The sequence below is a fragment of the Lactuca saligna genome, chromosome 7 (genome assembly GCF_052625555.1).
Source record: "Lactuca saligna cultivar CGN05327 chromosome 7, ASM5262555v1, whole genome shotgun sequence".
Taxonomy (NCBI): domain Eukaryota; kingdom Viridiplantae; phylum Streptophyta; class Magnoliopsida; order Asterales; family Asteraceae; genus Lactuca; species Lactuca saligna.
In genome coordinates, this window is record NC_136423.1 from 72420710 (window position 1) to 72439873 (window position 19164).

The window sequence follows — 19164 nt, forward strand, 5'->3', positions numbered from 1 at the left end:
GGTGTCTAAGTCCATAACTATTTCTGGTATGTACTTGACCCGACCCGGCATGGTCCGTTTGGGTTGCATGGCACCATGCAATTGGATAGACTAAATGAGAGAAATAAGACTTGTAGATTATTAATATATTATAAATTCTAATATATTAATAATATTATTTGATTAGTTTGATCAAGAATTAATTTAGAATTAATTAAGTGATCAAAAGATAACTAATTAAATATAAGGGCTGATTATGTAAATCATCCATATCTTGTATAGTGGGCTAAGAGGCTCCATGGATTATCAAGTTGGGTTCCACCCATAGGATGCTCCATGGATGCTCCATGGGAGTTACAAACCCATGGGTCATGGAAATGAAGAGTCATGGCACATTAGGGTTTACATGGTGTAACCCTAGATGTGTCAACACTATATAAGAATCATATTCTCCACCAAAATCGGCTACACACATGTGAAACAAGAGGGCTAGGCCGATTTCAAGTAGTGTGCATTCTCTCAAAAGTCTTTCCAAGAGCATTTGGTGTTGTGTGAAGCATTTGAGGCATCACACTTAGGGTGCTAGGTTCATAAGGTTTCAAGGAACATAAGCAACAACAAGGTAAGTTATTCTATCTATCATTCAAGTTAAAATTGTTCCCCATGTATGCTAGATAGGAATATAGCCTTGGAATTCAACTTTGCATGATAATTAGACAAACATAGATCCAAGGTTATTAGGGTTGCATGTACACTTAGGAAGTGTTAGAATGCTCAAAACCCAACACATATTTCCACAGTTTAGCATGATACGTGGTCAAGTCCCTTTGGCGGGACATTCAGCGATAATCGTGCCTTGCGAGGTGCATTGCCCTAGTGTCAATAAACTGTTAATTCCTTACCTGTGAAGAATGTATCCATAATACATTTGAGTCTCTGCAGTTTTGCAAGACAAATAGAATGTCAAGACCCTAGGTGGGATGTTTAGCGATATCTATTTTTCTGTTGGGTAAATCGCCCTGGTGCGATGACAGTTCTTAGGTAAAGATAACTAACAAGACCAAATTTGACAGACTGTATAGTTTAAAACTTTCAATTCCTTAAATATGTTAGTTCTTAGAGAGATATTGTCTAACTGACAGTGTGTACAGTTTCATGCCTTCAATTCCTTGAATACGATTGTTCTTAGAGAGATAATGCCTAATTGATAGTTTTTACAGTTTCATGCCTTCAATTCCTTGTGAAATTAGTGTGAAGTGTAATTCCGTCAATTCCTTTCAAGATCTCTTCTTGCACAGAAAATTCTGACACGGTCTCATTGGGACTCTTCTTCATTTGAATTTGCGTTTTAAGACAAATGCAAATTTTTTTGATGTAAAAATAATAATAAAATAAACTTAGCACAAAATGAAAATAACTAAGAAAAAAAAAATACGCTCAAATAGCAATAAAAATATTTTTGGATTTTTGGTTTTTCTGAAAAAGAAATAAAACAGAAATAAAATAAACATATTTTTGGAAATTTTGAATTTTATGATTTTTGTTTGGTTTTAATTCTCCCCCTAAATTTGTGCATAGAAGAGAAAGAAAAAAAAAAAGATATGAACAAATTTAAATAATACAAAATGTACAAAAAAACGAATCATTTTAAGAAAGCTCACAAGTACATCAAAACGAGCTTTTCCAAAAGGTTTTGTAAACAAATCGGCCAAATTATTATTAGTGTGGATTTGTTCCAAATGAACAAGTTTATGCTCAAAACAATCTCGTATAAAATGAACTTTAATATCTATGTGCTTGGTTTTAGAATGTTGAACTGGATTTTTAACAATTTGAATAGCAGCATCATTATTATAGAAGATAGGAGTGTCAAGAAAATTCAAACTATAATCCAGCAGTTGATATTGCATCCAGGTGACCTAAGAACAACAAGTTGATGCAACGTATTCAGCCTCAACTGTGTTTCAATTCCGAAACAAAGTTCACATATTCAAAATTCATCATGCCGTTAAATACGGTCCCCATTTGTGTGATCTTTTCTTTCTCCCTTCCTGCAAAGGACACATACCCTCAATTAAAGTCATGAATGTCGTGCAATTGAGAAATGTCTCATGTCATGTGCTTAGAACAGCCACTATCAACATACCAAGGTCTGATGATATTCCTCCATAGTTGTTCCTACACAAGTTATGGGATTAATAAGTTTTGGGAACCCAATCCATCTTGAAACTAGGTTGACCATTACTATCTATACGAGATACTCTTTACCATAACATATCCTATTTATTAGATAAAGAACATAAAGAAGTTACAGGACTTTTGGATGATTTTGAAATGTGACCTTTGACAACCCATTGGTAATTAGGTTTAAGCATTTTAATGTTTAACCTAATTGGTGCTTCAACACTTGATTTTGAAATGGAACTACCTTTTGATTTAGGCTTAAATCATAAGTGTGAGCTAGAGGACAATCCTTGAGATGAATTCGACCTCACCAATTTCAGTTTGGCTGAACCATCTCTCGAATTAGGCTTCTTTACCGACATGCCCTTTTTTTCCTTGGGAGTCTGATTCTTGGCCTTTTAGCATTCCAATCACCATTGTGTGAACATGACCTTGAATGATTTCTTTTGGAAGATCTCCCCCTTGGTACGTTCTGCCAACCTTGTTTATAGTAGGGAACATATGAATGATGTGGGCAATTTCTATCAATGTGACCAGGAGTCCTATAGTTAAAACAAGTTAGTCTTTTGAAATAAATAAGATTGTGACTTGGTCCTTTTCCAAATGAAGTTTGTTTCAAATAACTTCCACAAGTATAAGCACATGCATATTTATTAGACTGTTTAACAAATTTTTGTCACTGAATTTTTCAACAGAGGGATTATTATCATCACAAGTTTTTGAAGCATTTTTAGCAGAACTAGAATTATTTTTGTTCTGCTCGGATCAATCTTGCATTGTTACTTTATCTGTACATGAAGTAGAAACATTAGTGTCATTCACATTAATACTCTCAGTTGGGCCAGATTATTCAGTCTTGATTGAGGCAGTTACAGGGGGTTGGCCATATTGTACAGGTGTCTCTATCTCTCTGGTTTCAAAGACTAGAGTATAGTTATCAATTAAAGGAGGTGGTACACTGTGATATACCATACCCTCTTTCTGGTTACTCTTCCAATTTAACGATTTTCTATCATTGACTCAACTATCTCATTTAACAAATCAAATTTCTTAAAATTAAAATCAGCATCTATAAATTTAGCTTTTAATGCATCAAGTTTGGCAGTTAAGTTTGCAATTTTTTCTTTGGCAAAACGAGAGTAAACACATTTGGTGCTATATTCTTCTTTAATCCTACTTAAATCTTTAGTTTGTGTTTCTAGTTTTTCTTTAAGAGGTTTATTGACTTTCTTAATTTCATAAATTTCATTTTTAATGTCAAAAACCTCTCTAACAAATAATTCATTTTGTTCACGGTATTTATTTATTTTATCTTCACATAATTGAAAGCATGAGGTTTTACTTACCTCTTTGGTACGTGGAGCTATGATTGAACTGTTGTAAAAGCTCATTATTCACTAACAAAAAAAAACTAATTGTGCAATTTGATCTTGACCGAAAACCAAAAATAATTGCTCTTTGACCGAAAACACCAATAGTCAACACCCTGTTGAGAACCTTGAAGATCAACCATTTGTCCGAAAAAAAAAAAACTTGACCGAGAACGGCTTTTCTTGATCAAGAACATTAGCCGAAATCTCAATAACCGATAATCCGAACTGACGATGCGGACCAAATATGCAGACCGAATACATTGACCGGAGTCAAATAAATCTATTATATATATATATATATATATATATATATATATATATATATATATATATATATATATATATATATATATATATATATATATATTTGTTAAAAGAAAAAGACAAAAGAATGAAATGGTCATTTGGTCTTTTTATATGGAGCAAGGATTTACAGTATAATTTTTAGAAACAATAGGGATGTAAACTATCAAAATTTTAACTTAAGGATCAAACCTACCAATTCAACCAAACCACAAGAATCATTTCTATACTTTACACTTTTTGAATCATTTCTATACTTTACACTTTTTGAAAATATGGACTAAGCGTGTCTACCGAAGAACGATCAATGTAATTTACTCTAACTTACAATTATTAAGAATTTTATTATTGTATAACAAAATTAGAGTTATTTAATGGTTTCGTTTTTAGATATTAATAGTTTTAGTAACATTTATGAGGTCTTACATCCAGTTTTCCAAAACCCGTAAACAACAAACTCAGACGGAAACGTTATTTATTGACACCTTCCCATCACAAAATGTAAAAACATCAAAAGTAAATTTATTTGTTATTATGGTAAGAATTTAAGAGCATTCTAATAATGTTCATAGCTAAATTAGCAATATCTTCCATAGAATTAAGTGAATGATGTTATGAAATTTGTGTTTTTGATAAAAAGAAAACAACTTTCAAAACGCTACGATAAATTAAAAGTTTGTAATAAACTCGTTAATATATAAATTTCTTTTTTATTATAACAAAACTTATAAAAGCATTCTAATAATGGCCCTAGCTACATTAGCCACATCTTCCATATCTTTATTCATATTCGTCAACGGTGATGTTTGACCATGCTCCTTAAAAGTTCTCTCGCATGTCTGCGACTCGATAGTGGTATCAGCCATTCCATCTTCACCGAATTTAGGGTTACCAAGATTCAATGAATTAATGGTTAAAGGAACATCCACATGGATTATAGTGTTATACACATCTCCACACTGCATCAGTGCCGCTGTCAACTCAGGCAGAGACTTTTTGAGAGCATCGATTTGTTGTAGGGTTTTCACACCATCGTTTTTTACTGCATCAACTACAATGAGTGCTAAGCCTGTTAAATTTGCATTTTGGCTCTTGGGGTTTGCCAATAAAATCGAAAGACATAAGTTGTATGAAGGTGTGCCCTTGCATGTGTTCTCTATGAATTGTCTATCTCCCATGGCTAAAAATAGGGTTTCATGAAAAAGAATAGCGAGAAAGAGAATAGTGACATGAGACAAGTTCATCGTGATGAATTGAAGGGAAAAAAACGAGTGACGGTTTAATGATTTATTTTCTATGATTATGATTACCAATTTATAGGGCGATTTACTTCATAATTTAAAAAATAATAAAATCGTTTTTTGTTGATGTTAAATGACCATCGACCAATACAAACATAAAATTTAATTACACCCATTAATGTTTTCTAACTATTAATAGAAAATATATATTTTATTAAAAACTTTCTATACAATATACTCACTGCCATAAAACATAGCTTTGTACATAGGTTTAATTAGCATCGATGCATAACTACTAATTATGGAATTTAGGCTTGTAGAAAATAACCGATACCAAAATTAACCGATCGACCCGTTTTGAATTAAGGTAGATTAGGTTTGGTTATTCGGGTTTAAGGTATGTAATTTTGCGTACTCGGTTAACGCAATTTGATATAAGTTTGAGCATAAGGTGTGTATATGGGGTTTCGGGTATACCCCGAATATCCGATTTTTTTTTTTTAAAAAACCATTTTTGTAATATGTATAGAGGAGCATTATCTCTTACTCTTAATCTCCTCCTACATTGGAAAATAGATTTAATCAATTTACTATTCTCCTGTCGAGTTAATCTTAAAAGAGTATATAAATATTATATTTGATTATATGTGACGTTTAATTTTTTCTCAATTCTCATCATAATATCCTACTATTTCACTATACAAAAATGGTTTCTACGTCGTGTATTCAAACGGTGGTGCTACTTTATGTTTAAATTGGTAAATGGTTGAATCTATCATTCCTACTACTTTTTTTAACAATAAATTGCTCTCTCTTCGATTTGCGAGGGATACATTGATAATTTTCAAGGGTAAAGTACATCATTCGTCCCTCGTACATATATCGAAAAGTACGTTTAGTCCCTATTTTTAAAAATTAACTCGGACCGTCCCTTGACTCTGTTTTTCTTGCACGTTTAGTCCCTAATGACATAAAATGACTATTTTACCCTTAATAATTTCTTTTACAATTTTATTTTATTTACTTATCATTTTAATATTGAAAAAAAAATATCTACACCCCAACTTACCCTCCCCTTTCCCTTTCCTCAGCTTTGTCTCCCTCTTTCTCACCCACTCTTCCTCTCCATTGATCGGACGTCGACCATCAATAAAATCACTACCAACGAGCCATTAATTATCGTAACCCGTTATAGCCCCAACACTCTTCGCTCTCACATTCTTGCGTTAGTCTGCAGATCCTTCGAACAACATGGTTACACTCCATGGGAGGTTTAAGATATTGATGTTTTCAAAAACAATGCTTCCACCGTCGACGCCTGCCAATGCTGGTGGGCTGTGGGTATTTTTGGCAAGCGGAAGGGGACAAGTGGTGGGTAGGATCCTGCTTGGTACATTAGTTGCTTCTAGTCTGATAGTTCTTGTGGCGGCTTTGGCGATCTTAGAACTGAAAAGATGAAGGTGAAGGTTTGAAACCCTAGGCGGCTTCGAGTTGAAGCGATGGAATGCACACCGGAGATCAAAGAGGGAGTATTCAGATTGTAGAAAAAATAGGAAGGTTGTAGTCCGTCGATGGTGGAGGGTTGCGGTGGTGGTGGTTGTAGATTCTGGTGGTGGTGATAGTTGATTCCGACAACTTTGTTTCTTCTTACAAGCATCACCACCATTTTCCTTCAAGATTTTCCCAAATCAACTTTTCTTTAGTCACATCCCAATCTATCACTATAATCGACGATGGTGGTGGTTGGTGAATATGTTACGGTTACTGATAATCGCTTGGTGGTAATGGTCCGGCAATTATCATCTTTTTCCCCTTTCATCGACTATGTATGTGTATGTTTGTGATTTTCTTAGCTCGACAATAGTTAATGGCAGACAGGTTGGGGAAAGTGAAAGGGAAGGGGCATTTATTTTTTTAATTGAAAAGTATAATATAAACATTAAACTAATGGAAAAATAAAAACAAAAGGGTATTATGGTCATTTAAAATTTAGCAAGGACTCAGTACGCAATAAATTCATCTTTGAGGGATGAAACGTGCAAGGTTAAATCAAACGAGGGACGGTTCGAGTTAATTTTTGAAAATAGGGACTGAACATGCTTTTTGGCACCTGCATGAGGGACGATCGGTGTAATTTACCCAATTGTCTTTGTCAAACTACTAAATTCCAATGTCCACTTTCTGGGCCGTATCTGTAAAAAATTATTAGACACAGACCATTTTTCTAATTTTTGTAAATTAAATGTACACTTTTGTATTTTATTTTCTACAAAGAGATCAAACTTGCTAAAAGATTTAAAAATGTGGCCCATTTTTGTAAAAAAAACATTACATATGGAAATTTTGTAAAGTATAGGGATAACTTTTTGTTATTTATTTTCTATAGGTGGGTCACGAACCATTAAAAAACCTATACAATGACATTTTCTGTATATTACAAGACATCGTTTGGAATTTATTTTCTAAATAGGGACCAAAACTGACAACATGCGAAACATTTAAACACATGGACCATTTTTATTAAAAAATTAAAAAAAACTACACGTGTACCATCTTTGTAAATTACACGGATAACTTTTGTAATTTATTTTTTAGGCTGGTGAGTGTGGGCTCGGAGAGGGGCTCGGCAGCCTTGGCGCACACCGGTTTGGCTCATCGGCTTGCCGAGCTCGACTCGGCATCAAAGTTAATATATAGCAGGTATTGTTGACCAATGGGAAGGTGGGGTAGCTGGGAACGGCTATTTCCATTTTTTTTCATTTAAAAAAAACCTTCTATAAATACGACAACTTTAAACCATTTTAACTAATAACATCAACTTACAACTCAAATACGTTCTCTCAAAATGTCTTCTTCGTCATCTTCATTGGGCATGTTTGATGCCTTGCTTGAAACGACTACAAGAAGAAAATGTGGAGAATGCACGCCGGAGGAAGAGAAGATACATACAAAGATTTCGTGAGGCGGCTAATGATCGACTCATGCAAGATTACTTTGTGGATAACGCCGACTTTATAAGATATTATTTTTGTCGTCGGTTCCGTATGCATAAATCTTTGTTTTTGTGTATAGTAAACGAAGTCACGGCAGCGTGTCCATTTTTTCAACAACGTTGAGATGCTAGAGGTTTAATTGGTTTTACTCCTATACAAAAATGCACCGCTGCACTTCGTCAAGTAGCGTATGCCACTTGCCCCGATGCACTTGAGGAGAACCTTAAGATGTCCATATGTTTTGCACGAACTAGCATTCATAAATTTTGCATGTATGTCATGAGATTATATGGTCCATCATATATGCACAAACATACTTGTAGTGACATCCAACAATTGTATGCTCATCACTCAAACGCGCATGACTTTCCTGGAATGTTAGGAAGCCTAGATTACCTCCACTAGGCATGGGGTTGTTGTCTGAATTCCTATAAAGGGCAATACACCCGAGGCGGTCATGGTTATCCAATAGTTATACTTGAAGCGGTGGCGTCATAGGATATGTGGATATCACATGCATTCTTTGGCTCATGTGTCTCCCTTAATGACATCAATGTTGTTAACATGTCTCTGTTACTTAACGACATGTACAACAGGACTGCACCAAACTCCTCTTTTCAAGTAGCTGGAACATCGTATAGGAATAGGGTATTATCTGGTGGATGGGATCTATCAGGAGCGTGCTTGTTTTGTGAAGTGATTGTCTTGTCCAAATGATCGGAAAAGGTTGAAGTTTTTGAGAGCTCAAGAGCGGGTGAGAAAGGATGTTGAATGAGAATTTGAAGCTTTGAAAAAACGTTAGCATATTCTTAAATATCCCACACCGTATATGGAGGAGAAGAAAATGAGCGAGGTGATGTATGCTTATATCATATTGCATAATATGATTCTCGAAGACGAAGAAAATGCAATATGTGAGTATAACGAAAATGAGATTGTTCAACCGACACAAGCTTTTGAGGTTGGAAGCGTATAGTACATGTCGAAGAGGGCACTAGTTAATGATGTTGAGACACATCATATTATTCGTAGGACTTGACGAAACATATTTAAAATATCAACCACATCGATCTTAATATGGAACCGGTCGATGATTTGGAAGGTCAATTTTCCGATGGAGATGTTATTTAGGTCTATCTAGGTTTGGTAATTTTAGTTTGTATGTTTTTAATTTCAAATTCTATTTTTTTTTTGGTGTGTTTGTTGTTATTTTGAATTTCTATGTTTTTATTTTAAGTTTAATGAACTTTTATTTTTTAAATATTGTTATGTTTGAAAGATTTATTTTCTATATCTAAAAAAAATAGATACCATGGCAAGTATGACAACCCGTGCCAACCAAATGATAACTTTTTGTAAAAATGTGGCTAGTGTGATGTGGCGCCTACATCGACCGTAGCAAGTGTGACACCACACCCACCAGCCTTATACAAAGACCAAACATGTGATTTAAAAGTATTGTGGCCAAAGCCTAAAAATTGTTTTTTATTATATATAATAATTAAAAGACAAAACTACAAAAATAATCTCATTGTTTATCAAATGTCAAAAACTTAATCTCGCTCTTCGAACTTGGGACCTCCTCCCCCTCTCCCTCATCAGCCAAAGTCTTTCCAAAAACTAAATAATATTATCTAAAATCGTAAAAACTTTAACAACAAAAAAAAATAAAAACATATTCACAAAAAATCTTTTTTTGATAAAACAATATATTTTTTAGTGTATTGTAAAATAAATACTTTTTACCAACTATTTATATATTTTTTACGTATTCTTTTTATGTAAAATATATTTTTTTTACGTTTTTACAAACAATTTATATATTTTTTACGTATTTATTTTGTGTAAAATATTTTTTTTTTTATTTTTAAAAAATATGTTTTTGTATAATATGTTATTAAATTGCAATGATCCTAAAACATATTTTAACGTTTCATTAAAAAATAAGTTTCTTTTGCTTTCAAGTAAAAAACTAAGTTCCTTTTTTTTGCTTTCACTTAAAAAATAAGCTTTTTTTTTTTTTTTTTTATATTTATGTTATGTAAAACTAGAAAAAAAAAAACACTGGCCTTACCCTTGTTCGGTTCTTGTTTGATTTTATGTTTTCCCTACTTTGTTATAATAGATTTCACAAAAATTAGTTGTGTTATATTGTCTACAATGAAAGCATTTTTTGTTCATTATTTTCTGGTAGTGGCTTAGTCCTTTCTTACTAAAATTTATAAAATAAAGCAAAGCATAAGGGCTTTGAAATTCATTGGTTAAAAGGCTACTACATTTATAACAATTCCATGAATAACATTAGCATGTTTACCAAAGACTTCTATGCGTAGATGGATACTGTAACAACCCAAAAATCATGATCAAAAATTTCATTTTAAATCATTATTAAAAGTCATACTTATCAACCATTTCATTCATAAACAAAACTGTTATAACAAATTAGAGTATAATCTTAACCATATTCTTTTTATATTAGAGTAAACATCACAGGCTAAACAAACAATGGTGTGTGCCATGAAATCACCCCAAGCTCCTCCCTCTGCTACCGGAAGTACTTGAAATCAAAACTAAAAACCGTAAGCACAAAGCTTAGTGAGTTCCCCAACCTACCACATACCACATACATAACCACATACTGGGCCCCCGCCCGATGCATCGGGACTTGCCCGGCATCGGACTAACTCCAGTATCGGGCCTTGCCTGGCATCAGGCCCCGCTTGGCATCGAGCCCCGATTGATATACGGATCTGCTTCTCTTAGGCCCCACCTGTTTCTGGGCCTCGTCCGCTAAACACATACAAACATATAACATAACACATAACAAGTAGCTAATATACTCTACTATACTCCTGATCTAAGGCCTCGCCTAACTAGGGCCTTTCCCCTGTCCTGCTACTGACGAGTCATGGAACCCCGTCCACACTCCTGCTGATAGTGAGATACGGGCCCCCGCCCACACTTTCCTCTCTCCTATCTCGGGCCTCTCCCCTGCTCTACTACTAATGCGATACGGAACCCCGTACATACTCTGCTAGTGGTGGGATACGGGACCTCGTCCATACTCACCTCCCTACGAGGCACATACGAGTATCACACAGACAACAATTGTAAACTCTCATACAAACATTCCTTGAGAACCCGTCCAACATCAGACCTTGATCCGGAATCACATACTAGTATACAGTGCCTAGGGTTAAACCCTGGGTTTTCCTACTCATAAACTACATGGGTCGGCATTGTAGCCTTAGACCCATTCATATAGTGAGGAGACTCACCTCACACTGATGAACCCTGCTGATACTCCTATGTCTGCTAACTGGCAAATTCCTGAACCGCTGACCCTTCGGCTTCCCGAACTACCAATACCAAACATCACTTAATCCAATACAATAATCCCTCATAGGGTAACAGGACTATTCTACCCCTAGTCCAACTTGGTCCATATCTAAGGCCCAAAAAAAGGCCCAATACTAGGTAAGCTTCCCAAGCCCACTAGTGGCCCACTAATGGCCCAATTTGCTAAATCGGGCACAATCCCTCTAATGGGACTTACCATAAGCCTAAACATTTCCCTGGCCCATATTATATGACTTCTGTTGGCCCACTAAGGCCTAAAATCCAAAGCATGGCCCAAACCGAGGCCCAATAACAAGAAGCTCAAACTGACAAAGTATGTGGGGCGTACACTCACGTACGTTAAGCGTACAATGTAAGTGGTGAGTACATTGGGCGTACCTGCACGTACGCTCAGTCTAACCCCCCTCCCCTATTAAGCCCTTTTCTCATTAAGTGCTTAATACTCCACTTCAGAAGCCACAAATTACAGATCCTGGTCCTTTTCCACATCTTAAACTATAAAGTCACTGACTTGGTGACTTCACTTGACCCAAACAAGCCCAAACTCCCAAAATGACATTCTTCTTCCATAAAGAGGGATAGATCTCATGCATGAACTCATTAAGATGTTCAAGATGGAGACTTTACTGCTTATGGGACCTTTTTAGCTCTGAGGGTGACAACCCTATGCTCAAACTCTAGGTTTCATCATAAAGGTCCATTCTTTGGACCTAAAAAGGTCCAAAGCTACATAAAACTAGATCTAAACTTCTATGAGGAAAGTTGGAAGCTTTATACCTTCTGGGGTTTGTAAATAAGTTGCAAAACTTGGATCCAAAAGCTCTTCCTTGATCAATGAGACTCCAAGATGATCACTCTTCTCCAAAAGCGCTAAAATGCACTCAAAATGGCCTTACAAGCTCCAAGAACACTCAAGAGGGTTTAGGGTTTCGTATCAGCTCTTTAGGGTGAAATGGAGGTTAAATCTTCAGGGTATATGTAACACCCATAAAATTCCAGCCAATTTAAAACTTTTTAAATCATTTGAAACCATTCAATTATTACAATTTGTTTTCAAAATAGTTTATACATCAGAGTTCCTAAAAATCATAATCGTCAATTGAGGAAGTGTACGGTCATGCCTTAGCCTACCCGCGGCCATCCCCTGAACCTGAAACAATAAACTGAAACTCTAAGACCGAGAGCTTTGTGAGTTACCCCCAAAATACCAACCTCATATAACCATAATCATATCATTTCAACAAATACAGAACAACGATGCATCTCAAGTCTACAGTGTGACTAGTCCGCCCGCACCGGGCCTTCAGTCCACCTGGTCCACTCTTTGAGTCTACAGTATGATTAGACCGCCCGCACCAGGCCTTCAGTCTATCTGGCCCACTCTCCGAGCCTTCGGCACATCTGGACTGCTCTCTCGGGGCCTTCAACCTATCCGGACCGCTCGTCGGGCCTTCAGTCTGACTAGGTGCCCTCCTGGGCCTGCAGTCTATCCGTTCCGCCCTGGGTATGTTGGCCTACAACACGAAGCAGGACCCACCCGAAACCAAACCCCAAACAAACAACCATGTGCACATATAATAGATAATCACATAACAGTCCATTGATGAACAAACCGATCTAGCAGATCATATAGCATAATAACATCCTAACCAAGATACCAACCTAACTGGTCACTAACATAGCATCATCCTATATACCAGGATACTGACCTAAACCATATCACTAACATAATATCGTCCTAATTTACCAGGATGCCGCGGATCTAACAGATCAAAAAGCATATCAAACAAATACAAGTATACAATCCAAGAAAGGGTTGTCCTTGATGCCTTAGACTTTGTTGATATAGTGAGGATAACTCACCTTGCAAATGTGAGACTGAACCATGAAATCACGCTCCCGAAACACTACCCACACTCCAACACCTCACTACTAGAAACACAACCTTTTACGACGCGCAATGCATGTCGTAAAACGCTCAGACGACGCGCAAATGTGCGTCAAGGAAGGCACTGTCATAACGAGAGACGACACACTTTTGCGCGTCGTCTATAGACGATGCACATTTATGACACGTAATGCGTATCATTAAAACCCCTGTCAAGAAAGGCCATGTCATAAATGAAGATGACACACATTTTTAGGTATCGTAAATTTTAATGTTTAAAGAAATATATTTGTATATTTATTAATTATTAAATTAAATTTGCATTTAATGTGTCATAATAGAAATAAAATAACATATACAAAAAATACAACCCATTACATAAAATTTAGTGTCATACAATTCTATTTCTTACAATATATAAATTTGCATTCATCTAATCTACTATGTGTTTCATAGTAACAATTGAAATGAAAAATGCAACACTTGCATTTGCAGCATCTTATCTCTTTCAGTTTGAGCTTTCTTTTCCTCTTCTAACTCCAGAGCTATTTGCTTTCCTTCCTATAAACACAACACAAAATCACTTGTGATTTTCATCCTACTTTTAAAATTGATTCTTATTAGGACATTCTACTTTTAAACCTACCAATCCAGCAAATTTTTCGAAGAATATAATTTATAATTTTTTTTATCGAAAGTACATTACTATTTCTTGAATACAAGATGTTAGAAATCAAGAAACTTACATGGACTATTGACCACCAGTTTTCTGCATCAAATTAAAACTATTTCACATCAAATTAAAACTGATTTTAATAAATTATAAGAATATATTAAACCTGGTCCATCTGGGCTGTGGGATTTTCTATATATTCCAAGATCAATTCCCTATCTACAAGGACCAAACCAAACCTGAGCATTTGCATCCACTCTCTCGTTGCCATCTAACATAGAGCATGCCTTAAGTGATGTTTCTGCTCCAATCTCATACATATAATTGGCTACTTCTATGCAAGTTTTTAACCCACAAAGTAAGTTTCTGGTTATCAGGCAGCTACAAACCCATCAGGATCAGGTTACACAACCTCAAACAACAAACAATAATCTACTCATTTATGCTTCACAAACAATAATCATGTACCAGTTTCTCCCAAAAATATCTAATCCCTTCACATATAGTTCTTTATCAAGAGGTTTCCATTCACAATTTACTACTGGATTTGACAAATTAACAACCTTTTCTGTTTTTAAGGCAAGATTCTTCTTGCTCATTAGTCACATCTTTTAATTCTTCTAACATTGTGGTTGTTTGTTTTGATACCTTGCGTATCCTTGTATTGTCATCATACATAGATTAAACCATCATACCAACTACCAACACATACAAGTTCACATGTAATTAAAACACTTGACAAAACAATCCTCTTTCCCCCTCAAAAAGGTAGCAATGAGAACCAAATTTATTTAAAAAAAAAGGAGAAAAAAATGAGAGAGAGAAAGAGAGAGACTACTTGCATCTACCCTCTAAAAATGTTCTTTGTGTAATCATCACCTGGATTAGCACCAATCTGGATCTTCTGATCTGAGGATCTGTTGTGTGTCTCGCTTAAGACATCCATACAATCTAAATGCTTCTTCTCAGTTTGAAACTGTAATAATTGAGATACAATTTCATTTTGAGGGGATAGATAAAGAAATACATACAAATATGAATGACTGTTAATTTATCAATAATAAAACGGGATAGTTCTCTTCAGCAAAAAGATAGAGCCTTTGATGGATCCTAGTGAATCAGTTACTAGGGAATGTGAAATGTAGGTTGGATTGGTAATCTTGAAGGTAATAGTGATCACCCAGACGATAAATGCCTTGTCCTTCTAGAAGTATCAAACCATGCTGATTAAAATGGACTTCCTACAACAAAAAGAATTATTATAGTTTTTGTTTTTTCAAGACTATTGAGTTAAATAAACACATTTTAATAAGTAATGTAATGATATACTTTTACATTAAGAAATTCGCGAGGTTGGAAGTCCATGATCTGCATGACTACAAATTTCAGAATTCAGAATACGCATTTTAATATTTTCTTATTAGTCAAACACATCAAAACTATAAAGTACAATATTTTTAAAAGATAAACTATAGATTACATGAATGTTGAAGTCATAAGGCAGAGATGTAGGAAGAAGCTTCCTCAGTTGGAATACCTAATATGGAAACAGTAAAAAAAAAAGTAAAATAATAGTAAAAAACTGTACTCTTATTCTAGGCTGATTCTTAAAAAAGTACATACATCTCCAGGGGCATCAAGAAGTGGTTGCTGATTGGTGGAGCCAACAATTGGCTCGGGAATATGGTTTTCTAGGTCAGCATACCTACACAAAAGTTAAATTACTTTTTAGCCCTTGTGGTTTATTGATAACACACACACACAGATGCATGATGAAATAAAGAGAAGGAATATCATACCTTCTTTCAAATACAGTAAGCGTAGAAGATTCATAACTCCTAAAGTGATGCTTTGAGTTTGGAGGTAGGTAAGCATATGATTATACCTACAGTTCAATGACAAATATTAACCGTTGAGGAATACATTTACTTGAATGAAACATTTTCCCTCTTCTTTATAACAATGTCTTTCAGGAATGATATTCAACTTCAAAATTTGGCACAAAACATGTAACTTTAATGCTCTTATAAATCTTACTACACAAAAGAAAATTCATGATTAAAGGGTTGTTTACCATCAGTGTTTGGCAAATTCCTGAAACATTAGTGAGAATCACCAAACCTTGAACCACAAATACAAACCAAAATGATAAACATAAATTAAACACAACTCGATTCACAAACTTGACTTGATTATCAATTGAGGGGGTCATTAATACCTCTCAACATGTTTAGGAGGTAGCCCTGATTTTGAACTTTCTACACAGATGAAACCAATCATTTTGATGATAAGGAACTCCTTCATCATTTGGCTTTACAAAATTAATTATCAAAAAGTAAAATATAAATGCACCTTTCATATTTACAATATACATAACAAAATGAGATCCCATTGCTGGCAAGACTAAATAGGCCTCGATCACTTCAATTGTATTCCATGACACTGGAAAGGAATTTCAATCCCCTCCTAAAAGAAGAAATTCCTTGCATCAGGTCAAATGGATTAATTTGGTTTAACGTAGTATACCCACTATATGGTTCTGTTTAACACAATAGAAACGAATCAAAATACATTACATCACATTATTTCAATTTCTTATCAAAAAAGAACACAAGGTTCAAAAGGTTCTCATAGATTTATCTAACCAAATCATTTTATTACATTATTCATAAAACACACTACAATGATGACATGTGAACACGTACTGGGTAATAATTTCTTGTGACTGGTTCATTCACTTGCAACTCCCAATCTGTTCTGAAATCATGAACCAGTAAAATAGTAAATTTTATCATGTGAGACACAAGTACAGAAAACAACCATCTATAAAGTATATACCTTTTTAATGAAGTCTTTCCTGTTAGAATCCGTATAGAATGTTTTGTTTGTCTTCAAGGAACTTGTGATCTAAGCTGTTATTTCTTTCCCAACACCATCATCTATAGGGATAGGTCCAATCTGATAGTACCAAAAATAAGATATGTAATTAGAGAATACACATACACACACAGACACACACATTCTAGTGAAGTGTCAATAGGAAACTACTACAACTACATTAAATCAAAAGGGAATAAAATTCTTACAATAAACACAACTCCAACATGTTCCTTCTCCTTGTATACACGGGTGAACTCATATATCTAGGAGTTGAACTAGTCAAGTCACAAATAAACTCTTTTTTACCCCTCAAATTAACCAAAACTCTCTCTCACCCATTCTGTGAGGCATTGTTGGTCCTTAGGTCAGTTAATATCCACTGCTTTTCGCCCAGAAACAAGCTCCAAGAGTACTACACCGAAGGAATATACATCAGCCTTTTCAGTCACCTCCCCACTTTCTGCATACTCTGGAGCTAAATATCTAAGTAATGCCAAATATTCAGTTTTCTTATTCACAATAGGCTAATTCCACAACTAAATGCAATGCTTTCGGGAAGATTTAAAAAATTAGACCAACTTTATAAATTATTGATTCATAAATCACAATATTATGGAAATAACATAAGGGAAACAAGAAGGCTTGCTTACCCGAATGTTTCAATTACTTTTGTACGTTGCCTTAAGTAAGAAATGTAAGAAATGGAAAAAAAGCGGCGAGAGACATACCTTCTTTGAGAAGTGAGAGATCCAATGACAATATTGTATTCAGACACATTGTTGGCGTAGTTTCTCTTGGCATAATTGTCAGCATAAATGGCAAACTGACAACATCCAAGTGCTGCGAGCAGTGGTTGGTGATTGGCTAATGAACCAACAACAGTGAAAATGAATGCCATTGGCTAATAAAAGCCCTAGTTCATGGGTGCGCACTTGTGAGGTCCAGAGCATAAAAAGTAAAAAACCTATTCTTCATTGATATAGGGGACAAGAAAAGCCTTAAAATCGCAGGTGTTTCGAGTTTGAGGAGTCGTAGACCCCAATCGCCGACTCCGTGAAAGATATTGTGAGGTTCGATTTTTGGGGAAGGCGGGGGTACTTGAACTTTTTGGGGATTTGGTTTCCCCCCCTTAGTTTCATGAAAGAGGGACGCACGTATTAAAATTTTATAAAACGACAACTCTACAAGATACCCACTTAAATTTATGTGCTTTCCGTGTTTTTAATTTTTTTTCCGTTGGACATTAATTATAAGGCTCGCACAAATGCGTGTCCTCTATCCTTCAAATTTTTCAAAACTGACATTATTTTTTAGAGCACGTATAAATGCACGTCGTGTATTAGCGCGTGTCATTGTTTGCGCGTCATTAAACGGCTGTTTTCTAGTAGTGCCTATAACCAACACAAATCCGATTCATAAATACCTGCTTACCAATTATCCTCAAAATTCAAAACGGTCAACCCTTGGTAAAAGTCAAAGTCAACTATCAAGGTCAACATTCCACGTTGACCTCAACTCATCGAGTACCCTCACCTACTCGCCGAGTGCCTTGCATATCCTTCCAACTCACCGAGTCACCATTCCACTCGCTGAGCCCAAGGCCATCTTCATCAGACTCACCGAGTTGTTCATCCAACTCGTCGAGTTCATGACCATCTTTATATGACTCGCCGAGTCCCTTCAGTCCTTCATCCATACGGATGCCTTTTAAGCCATGCAAAGGCTCCATACTACAGATCCAAGTTCCCAAGGCATTCTTATCACGTAAAGTTGCAAACTTTACGTGCATGCAAGGCTCTAATGACTCAAAATGCCAAAACCAAGCTTGAAAAGGGGTTTTACACTTAAGGAGGGGTTCATACTTGCCAAAGCTGATAACTTTATGGATTTAGCGACTAAGGAGAGTTCAGATCTGAAGTTACAACTTCAGATCCAAGCTCGTACCCAAAAATAGCTTCACAATATGCTAGAAAAGCCCAAAAGTTTAACCAAATTAGATCTACAATGAAATGAGGTCAAGGTAACGACTTGATACTTTCCAAAAGATGCCATCTGAGGTAGATATCAAATCCAAACATGTCCTTTGCTCCTAGTCACTTGCTCTTCAAGTTCTTCTTACAAAGATACACCTTTTAAAGCTTTAAAACACACAAATGGAGCACACTCACACGAATTAGGGTTTCTGGACTCTCAAGAGGATGCAAAGGAACTAAGGGATGCTAATGATCCCTTAAATTGGGTGCCAAACCCGGGAAATTAGGGTTTCTGTAACGACCCAATTTTTTTCATC

The 19164-nt window shown here is 35.5% G+C and overlaps 2 pseudogenes; both read right to left on the reverse strand.

The window, feature by feature from the left end:
- Positions 1 to 4564: 4564 nt before the first annotated feature.
- On the reverse strand, positions 4565 to 5105 carry LOC145006484 (cell wall / vacuolar inhibitor of fructosidase 1 pseudogene; annotated as a pseudogene).
- Positions 5106 to 15112: 10007 nt separating this feature from the next.
- On the reverse strand, positions 15113 to 17772 carry LOC145007049 (putative (S)-ureidoglycine aminohydrolase; annotated as a pseudogene).
- Between the last annotated feature and the right edge of the window lie 1392 nt (positions 17773 to 19164).